Source organism: Lepidochelys kempii, chromosome 15 (assembly GCF_965140265.1).
Source record: "Lepidochelys kempii isolate rLepKem1 chromosome 15, rLepKem1.hap2, whole genome shotgun sequence".
Lineage (NCBI taxonomy): Eukaryota > Metazoa > Chordata > Testudines > Cheloniidae > Lepidochelys > Lepidochelys kempii.
The window spans coordinates 12,267,015-12,288,591 of NC_133270.1; the positions used below are offsets into that span (position 1 = coordinate 12,267,015).

The 21,577-nt window shown below is 46.5% G+C and overlaps 1 protein-coding gene across 1 annotated transcript in view; it reads right to left on the minus strand.

Moving 5' to 3' along the window:
• The window catches only part of RSPH14 (radial spoke head 14 homolog), a 209,257-nt gene that overhangs the window by 178,367 nt on the left and 9,313 nt on the right, over window positions 1-21,577 (minus strand). The window lies entirely within an intron of this gene.

The following is a 21,577-nucleotide window of genomic DNA, read 5'->3' on the forward strand; positions in this document are numbered from 1 at the left end:
TAACACAAACAAAGATAACAAGGCACACGCCACTCACCGAAAACCATAAAAATATGGAAGGAAGAAGTTAAGGGAAGTCTTCAGAATTCATTGTCACATTCAAATAATCTACAATGGTGTCAATAACATACTCTTACATTTTACAAAACATTCACTTCTACTTCCAACAGTTACCAAAAAGCAATATATACCACACCTTCACCTAGGCTGCACTCTAATGCAAAACATTATCTCCAACTTCATGCCCTCTTGTATCAAGAAAGTGGCACACCTGGCTGCCACACATTCCCCATGAGTAACATTATTCTACCTTAGTACTGCAGAGATTGTCATTAAGGTTTTGCTGTCACTCTTTTGGTATGAATTGATGAGCATATAAATGAACGGACAAAGGTTCTGATGCTAACTCCCACCTGCTAAACTGTTTTCAGGCAAAACAGCCACAAGAGTGAAATAGTAGTAATTGATTTCCATAACTCACAAAGGTAAACAGTCCAGTGTTAGAGAGGAAAAACTTCCTAGATACATTGGCCCAATCTACCATGTGCTCACTCAAAGATAAAAGAGTTTTTAGCTGTGAAGGATTCAATGCTTGGAGCCCAGGGCAAAAAGAGCAACATAATCTAGCTGTACTGCTGTCCAGACAAGCAATACAAACCAATAATGTGACCTGAAGGCACGACAGCTGCTGCAGCTCTAGTATGGAGCTTTTCCTTCTTCCTTTCTCTAATCATTAAAGTTATTGGAAAGATTAGTTGCTGGAAAGATCTTAGATAAAGAACATCCTTAGAGGTAAAGTCTGGTTTGACTTGCAATGTTTCAGCCTTGTTTATCACATTTAAGATCAGCTGTGGAAATAATAATTTCACTGTGCACTCCTTTCTTATTCTAAGTGCTTGGGGGAATTTGAAGCCCTTTGATTTGCCTCTATACATGTCACCATGTGTGCATCCAAAGTCACACCTTTCCCATCTCTTATTTAAGAACCTACTCTCTTTTAAGGGAGTCAGAAACATCTAAATTCAGGCTTCATCTTAGCGTATGAGCAACGTGCCTCAGATTGCACAGAACCAGGATTCATCACAAAATTTGGTCTGCTGGTTGGCTAGGATTTCTTTAAGCAACATGGCGGCACAGTCTAATAGGAATTTGAGATTGCTATATGGACTACAGTACATTCAAAGGCAATGGTCTGAGTTCAGAGCAAATATTTTTCAACAGCACTGGGAGGGTACAAAAGTAGTCAAATGGCATATGGCAGGGGTGGCCAAACTGTGGCTCACGAGCCACATGTGGCTCTTTTACAATTAAAGTGCAGCTCGCAGAGCCCACCATGCCCCCCATTCTCTGCCTACCAGACTGGCAGGGGGGAGCTCATGGCTTCTGCTCTGCAGTGGGGTGGTGGGGCTTGGGGCAGTCCTGAGCATCGGCAGGCATGCCCAGCCCTGGAGGTTATGAAGATTATTGTATGTGGCTCAGAGGCTCAGCAAGTTTGGCTACCCCTGGTATATGGGCATCACTGTCTCAAGTTATAAACTAACAGTGGGATTTTCAAAAGCACTCAGCACTGCCCTAAATCAATTATGAGAAAATCCCTCTCAAGTATTCAAGGTGCTGACTTGTTATGGTTCCTATCAACTATAAATGCCAATGTTTGATAATATTATAATGCATAAGTGCAAGATCCTCTAAATTAGTGATACCCAGACCTCAGTGGTTCAGGAACAAAATTAGTGATCAATGTTACCTAAAAGAGCCACAGTAGTATGAATTCATTGTTTCATTTACTATAGTACTATATATTCATATTTAAACAGTATGACAGGGAAAATATTTAGTTTATAGTTATATTTATTATATACTTACAGCAAAATGATTAATCAGGTATTATTTTATCAACTTCAGTTGGTTAATAACATAGAAAAAGCATCTTGACTAGTTAATAACTTAGATTGGTTAATAATTAAATCACACAGTATTTTAATATCATGTACTGCAAAGAGCCGCAGGAAACACATTAATGACTGTCAGTATCACTGTTCTAGACTTAGTCCACTGGTGAAAGTACTTGCCCAGGGGTGGGCAAACTTTTTGGCCTGAGGGCCACATCGGGGTTCCAAAACTGTATGGAGGGCCAGGTAGGGAAGGCTGTGCCTCCCCAAACAGGCTGGCCCCCGCTCCCTATCCGCCTGCTCCCACTTCCCGCCCCTGACTGCCCCCCTCAGAACCTCCGACCCATCGAACCCCCTCTGCTCCTTGTCCCCTGACCACCCCCACCCAGGACCCCGCCCCCTATCCAACCCCCCCTGCTCCCTGTCTGTCCCGACCCTATCCACAGCCCCGCCCCGACAGGCCCCCTGGGACTCCCACACCTATCCAACCCCCCCCGTTCCCCGTCTCCTGACCGCCCTCCCCCAGAACCTCTGCCCCATCCAACTGCCCCCTGGGACCTCTTGCCCCTTATCCAACCCCCCCGTCCTCTTACCATGCGGCTTAGAGCAGCATGTCTGCCAGCTGTGCTGCCCGGCAGGAGCTCACAGCCCCGCCACCCAGAGCGCCAGCGGCATGGTGAGCTGAGGCTGCGGAGGAGACGGTACAGCCTCTCTGGCCGGGAGCTCAAGGGCCCGGCAGGACAGTCTTGCGGGCTGGACGTGGCCCGCGGGCCGTAGTTTGCCCACCTCTGTACTAGCCCCTATGAAGGCATTTATTTGTCCCATACTGGGACTGCATTGCAGTCTAGATTTCCCTCCATATCATAATCTGCTATCATCAGTAATTTGAACTGGGAAAATAAAGTTGTAAAATGGGTTTATGCTTCCTTTTGAGTTATATGTTGTACTGACTGACAGTGTGACCATTTCATTTCAGCACTAGCCTCCATATTACTTCTTATGGCCATTCCAGGTTGACAAGAAATGGCCAGAGGAATCAGAAGTAAGCAATGCTCTTAACTGCAGCAGAACAGATATCTGGAAATGGTAATGACTGCCAGGCAATGTAAGCAAGGACAAAAGAAACTTGCGAGAAAAGTTTCCTTAATTTAAAAAAAAAATCTTTTAATTGGGCAGGTCCTTGAACAGCAGCACCACAGGCAGTGGAAATGCTCAGCCGTAGGGCACTGGTTACATCTATCTCACTCACTGTGTAAGCGGGGGAATAGTCCTGCTATGGTGGGGAACTTTCCTGGCTTCTGCACTACACCGGTGAAGTGGGCTAGCGAAAGGATCTGAGTCCTCGCTCCCACTTCCTTTACCCAGTGGCCTCCCTGCCCTTGAGGACTCCCATTCCACTCTCCTGTCTGGCAGAGTCCTCGTAACCCCAACAAGGCTGGGCCCAGGATTCCTGGGGGGCTCAACCCCCAACCCTGCTGTGGTCACAGGGGCTAGGGTGTCCGCAATCCGGGGTACTCTCTCTGCACTGGGCACTTCTCTGACCCACTGACCATTACATACAATTCAAAGCAAATGCAAGTTATTTAATCAACAATTTTAAAAAGAATAAGGAAAAATGGGAAAGGTTAAAGGACACATCAACCTGCGCTGTGGCAGGGAACTTCACAAACAGTGTCTCTGGAATGTCAGGGCAGTTCACAGTCTGTTCCTTGTAAGTCCCAGGCTGCCTCCTCAGGCCCTGACTGTGCTGCAGGGATGCTGTGGGTTGGACACTTGCTCTGGTGGTGGTCAAACGCTCTCAGGCTCTAAGTGGTAGGACCCTTCTTCCCAATGTCACCCCTGCCCTGTCAGGGTTACAATCCAAGCCTGGCCTGCAGAGCCTCTTGGCTGAGGCGTCTCTCTGTGCTGGGCCCGCTGCCCAGGGTCCACCTCGCTTTCCCCAGCTCCTCACCGCACCCAGCTCCGGACTGCTCCAGCCCCAGTTCCACCACTCTGTCTCAGCACTGCTGCTGCTCTGCCTCCAGCTCCCTTGGGCTGCTTCTTTGACCCCTCTGCCTCTGGTTGCTACAACTCTGCTCCCAGGACAGGTCTGCTCTGCAGGCTGCTTCTGTGACTCTGCTCCCAACACTGACCTGCTTCGTGGGCTGCTTTTCTGGCCCCTCTGGCTCTGGTTTCTGCAGCTCTGCTCCCAGGGCAAGTCTGCTCTCTCTGAGCTGTGCCTCTAGCTTTTGGGTTGCAGCTCTACTCCCAGGACAGGGTCTGCTCTCTCTGGGCTGCTTTTCTGGTCCCTCTGGATCTGGCACAGCTCTGCTCCCCAGCTTAGCTTTGGCCCCTGCTTTCTCCTTAGTTCGGCCCCACTCTGTCTGAGCCAGACAATTCCAGCTCACACAGAAGAGGATGGGACTTCCCTGGCCTCCTGACTCCCTGATTAGCCTGCCCGCCCTGTCATTCAGACTGACCTGGAGCATTGGCCTCTCCCCATTGTTCCTGGGGGCTGTCAGTCTCAGGGTCCTGATTCCCCATCGACCCTTCCCCCTTTTTAGTACTGGGAGCTAGCAACTAAAACACCCTCACTGAATGTTAGTAAGGGGGCAACAGTCCCCTTACAACTGCAACAGTACAACTAGTCTCAGGGGAGAAGAGAAAAGGTGAAGCACTGCAGTTCACTTAAATAGCTTACTCAGCCCCAGAAGAGGGTAAAGAGAAGGAAAGGAGGAATGCAGTTTTACACTTAAGTTTAAATCATCTTTCTTTCCATATATTCAGTACTTGTTTCTTAAATAGCTGCTTTTTGCTGTTAAATCCTGTGATTCAGAGACGATCTCTGTTCATGAAAGCACAATAATATTTGTTCTTTGTGTTCTGAATAACTTCTGTGGTGTCTTCTATTTGAAGAGTTCAAGGCTCTTTACAAACTTTAATTAATTCAGCTTAGCACGCAGATGGAGTAGAGTAATTTTATTATCCCCAACATATAAATAACAAACCTGAGGCACAAAGATGTGGCTGAGTGACTTGTCAAAGACAACACAGGAAGCCTATCCCAGGGACTGGAGTTGAACCAAAGTCCCCAAGTCCTAGTCCTTTGCTTTACCCTCCAGACTGTATTCCATTCACATCTTCAGCCAACTCAAACATTTGACATAAAGATTGCGAAAACAGCTCCTTGACCCCAAATTCCACCTAATTTATTTAATGGATTCATCCCTTTGTGTGAATTAGCTTTGCTGAAAATAACTCTTCATTCTTACTTTTAGATTATACTCCTGATTTTTGAATATAGCCAATGTGAGCAATTCATCTGCAATGCACTTTTATCATATCTAAGGAAAAAATAATGTTCTGGGTTAGGTTATATTTTTCCCATAATCCACCTGTCCTCCTCTTTCCTGTTTCACAATTTTTTACCTTTCTTGGTTTTTCAGACATGGTGGAGTCAGTCTTTTCCTGGATGTTGATAAATCATTCAATTAAATATGCATCTGTTTCCTCAGTCTTCTTGTTCATCAGTGATGCAGTACACTACTATGTGGAAGGACAAGTCCAGTAATACACCTGGGATTCCACTTCACCCTAGCAAAGATGACATTCACAGAATAGATGTTTCATCTGTTGAAATGAGGGTGCCATCTGTCCTCCTTCAGCTTTGGCACTCCATGCAGCAACACTGGCTTCAAAAAGAATTTTTTTCCCCTTCAACACCGATTATCCATGGATTATGTAGATTATTATTTCTTTAGCTGTTGAAGGATGGGATGGAAGAGACACTTTTGAGAGTTGGGAAAGTATTATAACTGGAATTGTTTCTAAAAAGAGATGGTGGCAGACTGATAAGCCAGTCCAGCTCAAGTGGTGCCTAAAATAATTTAATGTTTTTATAAGAAAGGGCCACCACCACAAGGCACTTAGTGAAGACATACAAGAAGTGGACAAGCCAAAAGGAAGGACTTTGAAGTGGTAGTGTCCTGTCACAACACAGAATATCCAGACTCTGTTTGTTTGCCACGTGAAAGTTGAGAGCTGCATACCAATTTCCCCAAGATAAGGAATGGATAATGTCCCTTAGATTAAGTGTCCTGAACTTGAATGTTCTTATGTACCTGTTGATGTTTGAGGTTTCGGATGTATCTCAAACTATTGCTCTTCTTACAGACCAGGAAATAGCAAAAATAAATTCCTTCACTGTGTTCCTACAGATCCTCTTCTATTTTTCCTTTCCTGAGGAGGGAATCCACTTTTCCCAGCAGGACTTTCTCTTGAAATGGGTCCTTAAGGAGGATGAGAGAGAGATGGCGAGGTGGCCTGATGCAGAACAGGATGGAATATCTGTCGCTGATGATGTCTAGTAACCACTGTTGGAAGTAATCTTGTATCAGATTCTATGAGAGGAGAGATAAAGTCCAAAGGGAGCAGATGAGGGAGGATGGACATGAGATGTGGTGCTGTAAAAGGATCGGTTCATTACTGGCATCTCCTTGGGGCAGGGTGTGTTGTGGCAGATCTCTCTCCACTGGGGTCTGTTGTTGCAGGCTGCTCTCCGGCCAGGTCACTTCAAAGTCCCTCTCCTTTTGGTATAATCCATAAACAAAAAGCAAAGGGAATTAACACAAATAAACTGAGTTAGTAACAGAGAGAGGGGAATGACTCTCTCTCGGGGTGTATCAGGGTCAGGCCTTCCCTTCCCTCAGGGAGGGACTTTCAGGCAGTGGTTGTCAGGGAAGTTCCTGTCTTCAGTCAGCCCTTTCTCAGGAGCTGAGGGTTGAAGTTTGCTCTCTTCCCTGGTCTGCTCACAAGTGAGCTGTTCAGCTTCTCTTTTAAACTCCTTCTCCAGACTGTGCATGTCTTGCAGGTGTGGCCAGATGGAGCTGGTTGAGCTAAGAGCAGCTCCTTAACCCCTTGTGGTCCCCTGTGGGGTTTGTGTACCCCATCAGAGATGCAAATCAGTGTATAGCACTCAGTTATATCAAAATAGATGTTTGGGGGCTGCTGCTAAGGGCTATGAGAACATGCAATGAGGAATCATGCTCTTATAATGCTGAGGTTGTTTGCAGGAGTAGGTTTAGGAAGAGGATTCTACCACCTCTGGGACTACATCCCTTGGTGTTAAGGAAGTCTGTTTCTGCAAGTGGAGTGACAGGTAGGAGAACCTCCTCTCAGCTGAGTAAGAGGACTGTGTTAGTTCCAGGAAGTGGGCAGCGGCCTTAGTGACCTTTGATCTTCTTCAGGGTCACCTCCTTTTTTATGCTTAAAAGGCCATTGCCCCCAGATGAAATGTTTTAAATTTTCCATGATAGTCAAATGTGAGACTGGAGGATCTAAGCCAGGAGTACCTCCTAAGAGCCACTCCAGAAGCCATTGGCCTTGCACTGGTGTCTGAGGCATTATATGCTGCTCTTAGAGAGTGTCAGCAAGCATACAACTGTGACACCCTGACACCCCAATATTCACCACTGTCATGTAATTAGGATACTCTTATACAAAGTATGCCTTGTGAGGTGTCATTCTAAAAGTCTTCATCTGCTAGACAGTAATATCTCATTGGATTGTATATGCTATTGATGTATGTGAAGTTCTGAAGTGTGGCTATGTATGTGGTGCTGAAACATGACCTGAAGTTGAGAACACCCACAACCAGCCTTTCAGGTAGGACAGTAAAAGGACCAAACAATGTTAATGGCTTATTGAGGAAATGCACACAAGCACAAGGATTACTCCAGGAACTGTGTACAATAGAAACCTCTCAGAGATAGCACTACACAATGGGAACTGTTTGACCCAGGACACAGCAAAAGAGCTTTCCCGCAAGTGGGGAGAGGATATAAAAGGGGGAAAATGACATCATGGGGGCACCTCACTCTCCCTATAACAACACACCTGGAAACACCTGAGGAACAAAGACTGAACTGTGGGAAGTGATTGATGGTTCCAGGCTGGAAGGATTTTTAGCCTGTGTATGAAAACCTGGGAAAGCCAAGGCAACTTGTGCTTAAGAATCTGCTAGCCTGTTTATCACTCAGGGTGAGAATTTGCTAATTCATATCCTACCTATCTGTTGTGTTAAGCTCAGTTTGCGGTTTTTGTTTAATTACTAAGGTAATCTGTTTTGATCTGTTTGCTATCACTTATAATCACTGAACATCTATCTTTTGTAGTTAATAAACTTGTCTTGGTTTGTCTCTAAAACCAGTGTGGAACTCCTACTTGGAGCAGAAAGCTGTTGCATATCTCTCTCCACACTGAGGGAGAATTTTATGATCTTATGCTATATAGTTCACTGTGCAGTGCAAGACGATACAATTTTGGGTTTACACTCCAGAGGAGGTGTGCACTTGTGTGCTGGGCAATTCCTTAGCTGAGCTCTTCCATGCAGAGCTGATCTCAGCATCTGTGTGAATATAACTGCAACTGGGTGTGTCTCTACCTGTGTGTGTGCTGGAAGGGGGCTTGAGAGCCTGTCACAGCAGCACAGAGTAAGGGGAACCCAGGCTGGTGGAACAGGCAGGCTCAATGGTATCCAAGTTCTAAGTGGGACATCGGAGGGAACCCATCACAATGACCTTTGGCGACCAGAGTCTTGCCTGCTTTCTTCTGTTCCTCTGGCAAGGAATCTGAGAGTCATACATTCTAATGCCAGAAGGGACCACTGTGATCCTCTTGTTTGTATAGTACAGGCCATAGAACTTCGCAAAATAATTCCTAGAGTGAATCTTTTTTAAAAACTTCCAATCTGGATTTTAAAATTGCCAGTGATAAAGAATCCATCACAACTCTTGGAAACTTGGTGATTACACTCACTGTCAAAAATGTATGCCTCATTTCCAGTTTGAATTTGTCTACTTTCAACTTCCAGCCATTGGATCGTGTTATACGATTCAAAGAGACCATTATTAAATATTTGTTCCCCATGTAGATTCTTATAGACTGTAATTAAGTCATCCCTTATCCTTCTCTTTGTTAAGTTAAATAGACTAAGTCCGTGAGTCTGTCACTATAAGGCATATTTTCTAATCCTTTAATCATTCTCATGGCTCTTCCCTGAACCCTCTCCAATTTATCAACATCCTTCTTGAATTATGGACACCAGAACTGGGCACGGTATTCCAGCAGCAGTCGCACCAGTGTCAAATACAGAGGTAAAATAATCTCTCCTCTCTGACTCAAGAATCCTCTGTTTATGCAGCCAAGGATTGCCTTAGTCCTTTTGGCCAGAGCATCACACTTTGAGCCCATGTTCAGCTCATATCTACCCTGACCCCCAAATCTTTTTCAGAGTCACTGCTTCCCAGAATGGAGCCCCCTGCATCCTGTAAGTATGGCCTACATTATTTGTTCCTAGACATATACATTTACATTTAGCTGTATTAAAACACATATTGTTTGCTTGCACCCAGCATACCAAGTGATCCAGATCGCTCTGTATCAGTGACCTGTCCTCTTCATTATTTACCATTTCCCCAATTTTTGTGTTATCTACAAACTTTATCAATGATGACTTTATGTTTTTTTCCAGGTCATTGATAAATATGTTAATAGTGTAGGGCCAAGAACTGATCTGTGCAGGACTCCACTATAAACACCCTCCACTCGGTGATGATTCTCCATTTACATTTTGATACTTGTCAGTTAATCATCTTTTAATCCATTTAATCTGTGCCACACTATTTTTACTTGTTCAAGTTGTTTAATCAAAATGCGATGTAGTACCATGTCAAATGGCTTACAGAAGTCTAAGTACATTACGTAACACTATTATCTTTAATAAACTTGCAAACAAACTTGTATGCCCATCAAAAAGATATCACGTTTGACTATATCTATTTTTCATAACCCCATGTTGATTGGCTTTAATTATATTATCCTCTTTTATTCTTTATTAACAGAGGCCTGCATCATCATGCCCAGGATTGATGTCAGACTGACAAACTTAAAATTACCTGGGTCATCCAGTTTGCCCTTTGTAAAAGCTGGCACATTAGCTTTCTTCCAGTCTTCTAGAATTTCCCCAGTGTTCCAAGGTTTATTGAAAGCCAGTATTAACAGTCCAGCAACCAACTCAGCCTGCTCTTTTAAAACTCTTGGATGCAAGTTATCTGGACCTGCTGATTTTAAAATGTCTGTCTTCAGTAGCTGCTGATTAACATACGCCTGAGATACTAATGGAATGGAAAGAGAGTTATCATCATCATATGATATGACTACATCCTCTGTTTTTTACAGAAGAGAATACAAATACAGGGATCCTGGCATCCCAGAAAACAAACTGTAGTGAGACAATTGCCTGATAGTTGACCATCTGAAGGCTTATTGACTAAGAGCTGCCAAATGCACTTAGTTTATGTTCCTCTCTGTCAGAAGAAGTCGAATGAAACATTTTGTTGCCCCGACTCTCTCTTGTGCTGCAGGCATCACCATGATGTTAGTTGGAGAATTTTGTATGTCCTTCAACTGACACAGGAGACCACAACTGGGTAAGAGAAGAGAAGAAAGGGGAAATAGACAGATATCCTTACCTGGATTGGGATAGCCAGAGCTAAGAGGCAGAGCCAAATTCTCCATGGTCTGCATTTGAGATATGTCAAATAGGGAATTAGATTTTTCCAGTGCTTTGACCCTTGTTTGCAGTTGGAGAGTATTTGCAGTTGTTCCATTTGCTCCTGAAAATATCTTTGATCATCAGGATGATAAACAGATGAATCACTACTCTGTTTTTCTGCTGTGGAGCTCTGTACTTTCCTCCAAAGGTAACTTGTATGGTTTCTCTGAAGCCTCATTCCATTCCTCAAATATAGGCAGATCCCCCTGCATATGTAAGGAATCTGGTGCCAGTAAGGAAGGTTGTACTGGCACCAGATGAAGAATAGGCTCTGGTTGAGGGCATTGGTACCAAAAGGAGTATGAGCACTGCCACCAAAGTGGCCTTCCAAAATGGCCTTCATGGAGTCCTCTATGTAGAGCCACAAGCGTAACACAAGAGGGCCCTGCATGATATCATTCCATGCCGCCTGGATTTGAGGCAACGAAAGAAGTCCAATATCCCAAGGTCAGTGGTGCCAGGTGAAGGTAAACACTTAGGTGGGTGCTTCCTGCATCAGCATCAAGGCTATTGAGGCCTTTACAGGCAGTGGTGGTTTGGTCTTCAGTGCTGCTTTTGATTTAACTGGTGCTGGATGAGAGCTTCACTCCCAGCATAAGGCATAGGATATTCCAGTCTTGAACCCATAATAGAAGATGGCCAGAGAAGCAAAGTGAGCCTGGGGTCATGTGTCAGAGGACCTCAACACAGAGTCTGGTTTTAATTCCCTGAATGGGCCCACTGGAGTATCAGGATGCAGGCATCAAGAAGCTAGATGAGCCTGGAGCCCCACGTGTTTCTCCCTTGCACCATGAGAAGTGAGGGCACAGCAAAACATTGCTTTATTGAGAGGGTCTTGCCCAGACATACAAGACACTAGAGTTGCGCGTTGGTCTCCAGTACAATTGATGGGCACAGGATGCACCTTCTGAAAACACTTATGGGGCTCTGGGTCTGACATGGTCCCGGTAAGGGGCCAAAGTCTCCCAGGACAAGGAAAGGGATATCCTCACTAAACTATCCTAAATTATTATTTATTAAACTAGGCTAAGGGAAGGTCTCATCTGTGGACATGAAGATGAATTCCATTTGCTCTCTGTTTTGGCAGGGGATGTACTCCCTTATACAGAATAGGGTGAAGAAGTCACCTTGTCATGAGATCTCTGTCATTCCCAATAGTCATGGCTTTTCACAGTAGTTCTGCAGTTCAACTCCAGGAGTATCATATCCCAGAAATAGTAATGCATGGAGGCCCTTGAAGAAGAATGTATTTAATCCTAAATTATTGATATGTACTCTCAACATTAAAATAATCTTAACTAAGTTTTTGTCCGGGGTATATGTTAAAGGGAAGATGTTCAAAGGCAGAAAGAGCAATTAGATGCCCCACTCCCAATGAAAGTCAATGAGAGTAGGTTGCCTAATATGTTTGAAAATCTACCCCTAAATATATACTGGTAAGTATAAAAAAACCTCATACATCTCCACATATATTTCAGTATACTTGTATCCAAATTCCAAACAATATGTGGCATCTATATCCCATTAATATACCGTGAAAGCAAAAATATGCAAAATTCTGTATACTTTTTCTACTTATACTACTACATTTTTAAGAATCCAGACTCACTATCCTGAGGAAAGTAAAAGGCTTCTTCTGGAGTATCAGATGTAAGTACCTTAATAATATGCACAGAAAAAAAGAATTCTACAGGAACTATTTAACATTCACCAGCACCTGCAAGATTAATCACATACTGCCACTTACTGGTAAGAAATTGAGAAGACTTCATAATAATGCACCAGAAAGTGCTAAAAGCAGAGTGTCTCTGTAACTTGGAGAGAAAAAGAAAGTTTCAGATTGATAGGTCAAGCAAACGTCAAATGTGATGAGTCAAGATGAAGGAACAGAGATGAGGATAACACTGGAAAGGCAGATGAGTAAGCAGGGGAATGGGGGGCTATCAGGTCAGAGAAACAGCGTGGAATGAGTTCACATGGAGTTTTGAAAACCAGCAAGTCACTTTTTAATTGGATTCAGATATGGATAGGAAGCCAGTGAAGGTGAGAAATGATGGGGTTGATATAGTCTCATTTCCTGAAGGAAGAAAGCAGTCATGGCATGGCATTCTGGACTCCTTGAAGTTTATAAGGTAGTGATTCAGGAAAACTATAAAAGACAGAAATGCAATAGTCAAGATGTGAAGTGATAGAAGCATGAATAAGGATTTCAGCAGAGAACAGGGTCAAGATAAGGACAAATTCTTGCAATGTTCCAGAAGAGGTAATGGACAGGCTTATTTATAGATAAGGGAGTTATGGGAGACAAAAGTAAGTTCAGGGTCAAAGCTGACATCAGGCAAGATTAAGATGTAGAACTAACACCTGAGTTAACCCTACTGAGACAGGTTTCAGAGTAGCAGCTGTGTTAGTCTGTATTCGCAAAAAGAAAAGGAGTACTTGTGGCACCTTACAGACTAACCAATTTATTTCAGCATAAGCTTTCGTGAGCTACAGCTCACTTCATCGGATGCATTCAGTGGAAAATACAGTGGGGAGATTTTTATATACACAGAGAACATGAAACAATGGGTGTTACCATACACACTGTAAGGAGAGTGATCACTTAAGATGAGCTATTACCACCAGGAGAGCGGGGTGGGGGGGAGGGAGAAAACCTTTTGTAGTGATAATCAAGGTGGGCCATTTCCAGCAGTTGACAAGAACGTCTGAGGAACAGTGGGGGGCGGGGGGGGAATAGTTTTACTTTGTGTAATGACACATCCACTCCCAGTCTCTATTCAAGCCCAAATTAATTGTATCCAGTTTGCAAATTAATTCCAATTCATCAGTCTCTCGTTGGAGTCTGTTTTTGAAGTTTTTTTGTTGAAGAATTGCCACTTTTAGGTCTGTAATCGAGTGACCAGAGAGATTGAAGTGTTCTCTGACTGGTTTTTGAACTACGGAGACAGTGGGTCTATATACGTATCTGTCTAAAGATTTATTTGGCTCACCAAATGGAAAATTCCAATGTTTTAAGGGTTAGGGAGAATGATAGCAGAGTTGGAGACATGGGACATCAAAGGGCTAGATTCATTCAAGTTGTTTGCAGGAAGGTATTCCTCATACCTCCATGGGCCGTGGGAGATTTCAGGGAGGTGATGTTACAGTTCCCTCAAGGTTTCTGCTAGGCAAAGACAGCTTCAAATTGCTATCAGGGCTCTGCCACCTGAGGCTTCTCAAGTAACGTGCCAACTCACTGCATCCCCCAGCCACCCTGACCAGTCACCATTCCTGGAGACTGCCACCCATTTTTGCATTGCAGTAGCCCCCCAAGTCCTCCTGATAGACAAAGGTTGCAGCCACTTTCTATCACCACAACCTCCTCACAACAAACTTTCTGCCTTAGGAGTCATATACCAATATTTAGACCAGCAGAAGATAGCAAAGACCCTGTCTTAATCTCAGCCAAGAGCTCTTTACCCAGAATAACATTAGTCTTTGAAACATTTAATAGCAAGAAGTTAAGAGTTAGCTAGGAGATGAAAGTAAAAATTTTGAGGCACTCCACAGCAAAAGAAATGGAGTTTCTAACAGAAAGATTAGAGTTCAGTTAGAGGGGTATGGTTCAAACAAACCATAAGAAGACAGTGCTGGAGACAGCAACTTTTTGCTTGAAAAATGTATGTCAAATTCAGCTTTTCTCACACATGCAAATAGTCCCATTGCAGTCAGTTTGACTTTACTCGCACATGTAAAATGAGCAGAATTTGGCCCAAAGTGATACATAGCATGATTGGACCAAGTGTAACAGAAATGAGTGGAAGTGTTCAAAATACTAACAACATACAACAGTAACACAAACTTTTTTTTTTTTAAAAAAAAGACCTCTGCGATTTGGTCCCTGATAAGGCAATTCTGCCTCCTCCTTTCAACTGAATTTGCAATGAGGGCACATGACAATTTTGTGCAAGTATGTTTACTGCCTAACTAACAGGTTTCAGAGTAACAGCCGTGTTAGTCTGTATTCGCAAAAAGAAAAGGAGTACTTGTGGCCTTTTCTTACTGCCTAACTAAGTAATTTTCACAACTATGTAAATCTGTTGTTTCCTCAATATTAACTGTTGTGAGTCTTTCTGTAGAAAAAAAGGTAACAAATGTTCAAAGAATCTATTTGAGAAAATCTAATGAGAAAAGATTTCACAGTTTAGATAGTGTGACGGGGTGGACTAGGCCCTCAGGCCCCCTGGTGGATGTCTTGCCACACCCTACCCCAGAAAAGGGTAGTGGAGAGGGTCCTCTAAGCTCCCTAGAGTGACTGCATGGGATGCAGCCAATCAGAAAAGAGGCTGCAGGGAGCAGCCAGTCAGGGCCCAGCAGTCCTGTGTAAAAGCTGCTGCTGGGCCAGACTGAGTTCAGTCTGCTGGCACAGAATGGGAGAGTGAAAGGTGCTCCTGGCTGGCTGCAGTGGCTGAAAGGGCTGGACAGATCAGTTGTTGGTAGGGACTGGGGGGGTATAAGAATAGCTTCTGGGGGGCTGCTGGAACTAAGCAGTTAGTTATTGGCAGGGACTGGAGGAAAGAGGAAGGAGATGCTGGCTGCTGGGACTCAACTAAGATGGGCTATGGGGAAGTGGCCCAGGGAAATGTAGAGCAGCAATTAGTAAAGGGATGCAGCATGTGGCTGCTACCTATAGGGTCCCTGGGCTGGGGCCTGGAGCAATGGATGGGACCAGATCCTCCCCCCATCAGCACTGGGGGGAAGTGGATACATCCTAAGGAAGGGAATTAGAACTGTGGCAGCCCAGAGAAGGCGGTTGCACTGGGACTGACTCAGCGGGGAGCTGTGGTCAGTGAACTGAGCCCAAGAGGGGTGGCTCAGCAGGAAGGCTGGGGTCACTGAGGACTCAAGTAGAGGCAAGGTGTCCCCAGGGAAGAAGCCCTCTGGGTGCTGCTCCGTACCTGCGTAGGAACCTTGCAAACTAGCTGGACCAATCGAGGGTACCGTAATGGGCCCTGTTGGACTGCTTAAAGACTGAGACTAGGAAGGGCTACAGGAAGATGCACCACCTGAGGGGGTACTGATATAGGCCCCTGTTGGACTAATTAAGGGCCTCAGCCCAGGGAGGTCCCTTAGGTTGATGCTACAGGCCCTGTTGGACTGTTAGAAGACTGAGCCCAGGGAGAGCTGCAGGACATTTTGGACTGTACAGTGGAAGGGATTAGTTTGTTTTGCACATGGACTGTGTGTGACTTGGCTGGAGGGCTGAGTCACTGAAGACCTGTCTGACAAGCGCAGCAGCTGACAGGGGGTACTGTGAGCGGAGAAAAAACTGCAGGCACGCGCACACTTGACCAAAGGGTGCTTGCGTGAGGTGAGTGTATCCCATTACAGATAGCTATTATTCTCCCCATATAAAATATGGCTGTAGCTTCTCTATCTTATTTTCACACCTGCTCTTTTGAGAACTCCAGTATTTTTCAATGTAACTAATGTGACAAAGCTCTGTCCTTGCCTCCGTGGGTCCTGCGTTTCCTGGCAGATTTCGCTAGCCTCAGAGGCTCACTGTGACCCTCCACGTAACCCTTCTTTCTCTAGAGACAAGGGTCATAGTCTACTGAGCCATTTTCATCATAAGCCAGCAAGGGAGGTGAGGAGAAGTTATCCTTCCTTGCACAGTCTCTGTTGTCTCCCAGTCTCAGTGATTAATCAGGGGGCAAAGGTGCGGGGGGGAGCCTGGGCCCACCCTCTACTCCAGGCTCCAGCCCAGGCACCCTAATAGTATCAGCTATGGTAGCTGACCTTTTAGAAACATGACATGTACAATTCCCTGGGCTACTTCCCCCACAGCAGCCCTCACTTCCTCAAGCTCCACTTCACTCTTACCTCAGGGCCTCCTTCCTTGTGCCTGATATGGTGTGTACTACTCAGCCTCTCCAACAGCGCAACTTCCTCCCACAGCTCCTGACATGCTCACCCACCTGACTGACTGAGAGGCTTTTAACTAGTTTCAGCCAGCCCCTGATTTGCTTCAGGTGTCCCAATCAACCTAGCCTTCTCCCTGCCTTCTGGAAAGTTCTTAATTGGCCCCAGGTGTCTTAATTGACCTGGAGCAGCTTCCATTTGATTTAACCTGGTACCAGGGATTTGTTTAGCCTTGAGCTAATATATCTATCTCCCACTACTTTTCTTTAGCCATGTGGCCTTGCCCCATCACATATCCACCCCCCCCAACACCATAGAGTTGGGCAACTTGGGACGCCAGGCAGTATGCTCATGACAGACCATCAGCGTTGCCATGGTGGCATCCAGCCCTGTGCCGTATGCGGAACTGGAAGGATTGGAGGGATAAGAACCACCTGGTGACCCTTGCATTCTTTTCCTTATTACACTGGAGGGGTGCATGGTCCATCACAAGAGTAAATCGCCGGCCTAAGAGGTAATAATGCAGTGTCTCCATAGCCCATTTGACAGCAAAGCATTCTCTCTTGACTACTGTGTATTTCTGTTCTCTTGGGAGAAGCTTTCTGCTTAGGTAGAGGATCGGGTGTTCCTCTTCTCCCACCATTTGCGACAGAACTGCTCCCAACCCCACCTCGGAAGCGTCTGTTTGTAAAATAAATTCCCTGTTAAAGTCCAGGGCTATGAGTACGGGGTCATTACAGAGGGCCGTCCGGAGGTCTGTAAATGCCCCCTCTGCTGCATTGGTCCACTTTACCATGTCTGGACCTCAGGCCTTCACCAGGTCTGTTAGGGGACTTGCCCTAGTGGCGAAGTGGGGAATAAACAGTCAGTAGTAGCCTACCACACCTAGGAACGCACGGACCTGCTTCTTTCTGGTCGGCTGGGGCCGGTTTTGAATTGCCTCTAGCTTATTCGTTTGGGGCTTCAATATGCCCCTTCCCACAATATATCCCAGGTACCTAGCCTCTGCTAGCCCTATGGCGCATTTAGCGGGATTAGCAGTGAGGTCAGCCCGCCTTAAGTTGCGCAGTACTGCCTCAACTTTGTCCAAGTGGGTTCCCCAGTCTGCCGTATAAATGATGAGATCATCTAGGTATGCAGCTGCAGCAGCTTATCCATGAGGCACTGGAATGTGGCTGGGGACCCATGTAGCCCAAAAGGGAGCACAGTGTACTGGAATAGCCCATCCGGGGTGGAGAATGCTGTCTTTTCTTTAGCTTCTTTGGTCAGAGGAATCTGCCAGTACACTTTTGTCAGATCCAGTGTAGTTAAGAATCGGGCACTACCCAGTCGGTCAACCAGTTCGTCGATGCGTGGTATGGGGTATGCATCAAACTGGGATATTTCATTCAGTCAGCGAAAGTTATTACAGAATCTCATGGTACCGTCAGGTTTAGGCACTAGAACAATTGGACTGGACCACTGACTGTAAGATTCTTCAATAACCCCTAATTCTAACATTTTTTTTACTTCGGCCTTGATTTCTTCTCTTTTGGCTGCTGGGATTCGGTAGGGTCTCAATGTTATCTTGGCTCCAGGGATCGTGCGGATATGGTGATAGGTCTCAGTCATCCGCCCTGGTTTTGTAGAGAACACATCTTGGTTGCGATTAATCATGTCGGCTGCCTCGATCTTTTGGCTGGGCGTCAAATCAGATGATATCCTCACTTGCTCATGTAAGTTATCCTCCTGGGGAACGGTCTCCTGCATGACTAAGCATGCCTCTCGATCGTGCCAAGGTTTTAGAAGATTGATGTGGTAAATTTGCTCTGATTTCCAGCGGCCTGGCTGCCGCACCTTATAGTTCAGCTGTCCCATGGCTTCAATTATTTTGTAGGGTCCCTGCCGCTGGGCCAACAGCTTACTTTCTGCTGTGGGCACCAGTACCATCACCCGATCCCCTGGTTGGAACCGTTGAAGCTTGATGGTTATAATGGGGTCGTTGGGTCTCCTGTGCTCTCTCCAAGTGCTCCTGTACAATGGGTGTAACTTGGGCTATCCGATCTCTCATCTGCATTACATGCTCAACTATGTTCCTTCTGGGATTTGGCTCCTCTTCCCAGGCTTCTCTGGCTATACCCAATATGCCCCGAGGGTGGCGCCCATATAGTAGTTTGAATGGAGAGAAACCCGTGGAGGCTTGCGGAACCTCCCGGATGGCGAACATGAGGTAAGGCAATAGGGTATCCCAATCTTTCCCATCCCAGCTCACCACTTTCCTGATCATGGCCTTGAGGGTCCTATTGAACCTTTCCACGAGGCCATCTGTTTGCGGGTGGTATACAGAGGTCCGTAGGGCTTGTACATGGAGCAATGAACAGAGATCTTTCATCAACTTGGACATGAAAGGTGTCTCTTGATCAGTCAATATCTCCTTGGGTAGCCCAACCCGGGCAAAGATCTGTACTAGCTCCTTAGCTATTGTCTTGCAAGCTGTGTTGCGCAGGTGAACAGCTTCCGGGTACCGGGTTGCATAGTCCAGTACCACAAGCACATGTTGGTGGCCCCAAGCTGTCTTCTCTTGGGGCCCTACCAGATCCATGGCTATCCGTTTGAAAGGAACCTCTATTATTGGAAGAGGTATCAAAGGAGCCCGCAAGTACGGGCAAGGGGTATGTAACTGACACTCCGGACAAGAGGTGCAGTATCGCCGGACATCTTCATGTACTCCTGGCCAGAAGAACCTCCACAGGATCCGTGCCTGGGTTTTCTCTACCCCAGGTGTCCTCCAAACAGGTGACTGTGGGCGAGACTCAATATGGCTTTTTGATGTTTTCGTGGCACCAGAAGTTGTTGTATCTCTTGCTCCTGCATTTGCACCACGCGGTACAGGAGATCTTTCTTCACTATAAAGTAAGGTCCGGAACCCCGGACCTTCCCATCCACGGGTATCCCATCGATCTCGGCCACCTCTTTCCTGGTGTTATCATATCTGGGGTCTTCCGCCTGGTCCCGCCCAAAAGTCTCTCTCCTGGGACTAACCTGCCCAAGCTCCCAGGGGCCGGCTTCTGCTTCTTCCAATGGCTCGCCACCGTTATGGCTGGGGGCAGCTTCTGGCTCACCTTCTGTGGTGGAAGTTTCTCTGTTGGCTGCTCGCGTCCACCTGCCTATTAGGGAGGTCTTCTGGCCCTGGGTCAGGATCCAGGTTCCCAGGGCCTTTGCAGCCTTCCTCTCTTTTTCTGTCTTCCGGGTCTTTCGGGTGGCTGAGAACAGATCCTGAGAAATCTCAGCGAACATCGGGGGTTGACATTCACCCGGTGACGAGTCGCTGTCCTCAGAGTTCCCACCTCCCTCCAGCCTCTCCAGGGGCAGTAAATTATCAAACCCTGGATAGTCCCTGCCAATGACTACAGGATATGGAAGTTTAGGAACTACGCCCACGGCCACCTCAGTGGGGTTTCCCTGAACCTCTATCTCCACTGGGATGGTGGGGTAATGGCTCATGGCCCCATGCACGCACATCACTGCTACGCGTTTGGCTTGTAGTAGCTGACTATTTTTTACCAGCTTACCCGATATGAGGGTGATAGCACTCCCAGAGTCCACAAGCACTGTAGTCTCTGTTCCATTTATCCTCACTGGCCTGGTGTAATTATGCGGGGCTAATGCGACCCCCAGGAGGTGGATAAGGGAGCATGGGACCTCCCAATCCCCCAAGTTACATTGCATAGGCTCCTCGGTGCTGGGACAGTGCTGCTATGTGTCCCCACTCCCCACATGCATAACATCTATAATTGCTTTTAATCACTCCCCTATCCTGGGTGTTAGGGGGTTTAGTCCCGGGGTTCCCCCCACTCAGGCCAATCCCTTCCTTCTGGGGTCCCTGCTGGTTTTCACCCCCCTTCTTCCACCTAGGACTCCCCAGGGGTTTGGCTGCCCAAGCTTCCAGGGTTGGGGTCGGGTGCTTGCTTCAAAAGTGGCTTTCCTTGGGTAGTCGGGTCAGTTCCCTGGCTGTCATCCATCTTTCTACCAGTGTGATCATCTCATTGTACGTGGACAGATCGTTCTGACCTACCCATTTGCGGAGATCTGGCGGCAGTCCCCGCATGCAATGGTCGATGACCAGGATCTCAAAAATCTCCTCCGGCCTGTACACCTCGGGCTGTAACCACTTCTGTGCGAGGTGTATGAGGTTGAATAGCTGGGACCTCGGGGGTTTGTTCTCCTAGTATTTCCACTCATGGAACCTCTGGGCCCTTACCGCTGCCTTTACCCCTGATCGTGCTAGGATCTCTGCCTTCAGATGGGTATAGTCAGTGGCATCCGTGGCAGGCAAGTCAAAGTAGGCCTTCTGGGCCTCTCCACACAAAAAAGGGGCGAGAATGCTGGCCCAGTGCTCCTGGGGCGACGCCTCACGCTGAGCAGTCCTTTCGAATGAGAGGAGATATGCCTCTACGTCATCTCCTGACGTCATCTTTGGCAGACAACCAGTGGCCCTCAGGGTTCGCATACTGTCAGACCCACGGGCCTGGGTGGTGAGGATCTTCAGCTGGTTCACCACCTCCCTCAACAGGGCACGATCTTGCGTCGTCTGGCTCATCAATAATTGATTGGTTTCCTGCTGTAGCCGCATAGACTCCTGTTGTGCCATTGCCTGAACCCGGGTGGCCTCCTGCTGGGCTGCAGTGGCTTGTACCAGAGCTCTTACCACCTCCTCCATTGTGGTACAAAGCAAACAAACAAGAACCTAAATAAATAAATAAATAAAATCCAAAACCCCAGTGCGCTTTTTTTTTTAAACCTCTTTCTTCTGCCACGCTGTGAACGAAATCCCACTTTTAACACCAGTCGTGACAAAGCTCTGTCCTTGCCTCCGTGGGTCCCGCGTTTCCTGGCGGATTTCGCTAGCCTCAGAGGCTCACTGTGATCCTCCACGTAACCCTTCTTTCTCTAGAGACAAGGGTCATAGTCTACTGAGCCATTTTCATCATAAGCCAGCAAGGGAGGTGAGGAGAAGTTATCCTTCCTTGCACAGTCTCTGTTGTCTCCCAGTCTCAGTGATTAATCAGGGGGCAAAGGTGCGGGGGGGGAGGGGAGCCCGGGCCCACCCTCTACTCCAGGCTCTAGCCCAGGCACCCTAATAGTATCAGCTATGGTAGCTGACCTTTTAGAAACATGACATGTACAATTCCCTGGGCTACTTCCCCCA